Source organism: Cynara cardunculus (genome assembly GCF_001531365.2).
Source record: "Cynara cardunculus var. scolymus isolate 2C chromosome LG 1, CcrdV1, whole genome shotgun sequence".
Lineage (NCBI taxonomy): Eukaryota > Viridiplantae > Streptophyta > Magnoliopsida > Asterales > Asteraceae > Cynara > Cynara cardunculus.
The window spans coordinates 2,901,559-2,902,994 of record NC_037528.1 but is presented as its reverse complement, the minus strand read 5'-3'; the positions used below and the strand labels follow the sequence as shown (position 1 = coordinate 2,902,994).

Sequence of the window (1,436 nt, the reverse complement as noted above, 5' to 3'; positions counted from 1 at the left end):
AAAAACCAAGAACCGCAATTTCCTAACTTCACAATCAATAACAAATTAAGATCATATATATGCATCAAATGACCCAAGTAGCTAGAAAGCTAATTGAGTGAATTAAGAGAATTACAAAATGGCTCTGCTGAAAAGACACATAAGACATTGAAAGAAATAAAACAGAAAGTGAAACTACTCATGTCTCACTTGTTAAACTAAAATAACCATCAACAATTTTACCATGCTTACTACTGCAAGGAACAAGAAAGCCTTGTCACATATATTTGCCATACACAGATGGTGACTACAAAGGAAAGCATCCATTAAAACCATGATATAGAGAAGGAAAATGCATGATCATGAAGGAATCAAATATGACAATTACCACAAATGTTCCCAAACGCTCCAAATGTTCACCTAAACCTATAAACAAAACCATGATCACTACTCATGCTTAAAACATACAAATAAAATCCATTGATATGAAGTGATCAGAACTTCCGTTAAGAACTGCCAAACCTTAAGGTGCCATATGATCCACCAACCGATGAATATTGGAGCAGTTCCTGTATCAATAATTAGCATGTGTGTGGTCATGCTGGCTGAAACTTTTAGGAGAAAAGATTGATAAAATAAAAATAGGTAGACCAAATTAGAAGCAAATGAAAGGCATACTCAACCAACAAGAAGAATGGCACACATTTGCTTCTAATTTGAAAGGCATACTCAACCAACAAGAAGAATGCCTTTCATTTGCCTATGTTTATGAAACTTTTAGGAGAAAAGATTGATAAAATAAGGAGAATGTGTGCACTATTCATACTCCTTATTTTATCAATCTTCTAATTTGAAAGGCATACTCAACCAACGAGAAGAATGATCCACCATCTTTGGTTGAGTATGCCTTATAAGATATGAAAGAAACAAGAAAGGAGTACTTATAAATAACRAAGATGGCGGAGTACAAGATATAAAGTGCAAAGGGTCAGATTTTGCATTTAATAGTATAAAAGACAACTAATTGAAGGGTAAAATAGAAATGTAGAACAATGGCAATGAAGAGGATTTTCCATATCTTGGGTAGTTACTATTAAAAATCATCAGGGATTTGCCAATACCCCTTATCCATTAACAGCCCTCAAGCCATAATGCTTCCTCCAGCCTCTMGTTGAACCTTGAAAACATTGCAGCCAACTGCATCAGATGCAACTACATAAATAAAGATAAACAATACAATTGTGTCATTATAAAATTCAAGGAAGAATAAACAAGTTTATAGTAGTTAATTTCACCAACAKTACCTCAAAAACCCTGATAAAAAACAATCAAATTCAAAAAGAAGTATACATTTTGAAAAAGGAGAGAGAATGAAACCTGGAGGTGAGTGGCGATGAGAAAGACAAGTGGGGAAAGAGGCGACAGCGTTTGATGGCAGTGGTGGGCGGAAGAGATCG

At 34.7% G+C, this 1,436-nt stretch overlaps 1 long non-coding RNA gene across 1 annotated transcript; it reads right to left on the bottom strand.

The window, feature by feature from the left end:
* Window positions 1–290: 290 nt before the first annotated feature.
* On the bottom strand, window positions 291–548 carry LOC112501062. The gene is made up of 2 exons (XR_003067411.1): window positions 502–548; window positions 291–405 (listed from the first exon to the last, which is right to left on the bottom strand). It is a non-coding gene; the product is annotated as an uncharacterized LOC112501062 (long non-coding RNA).
* Between the last annotated feature and the right edge of the window lie 888 nt (window positions 549–1,436).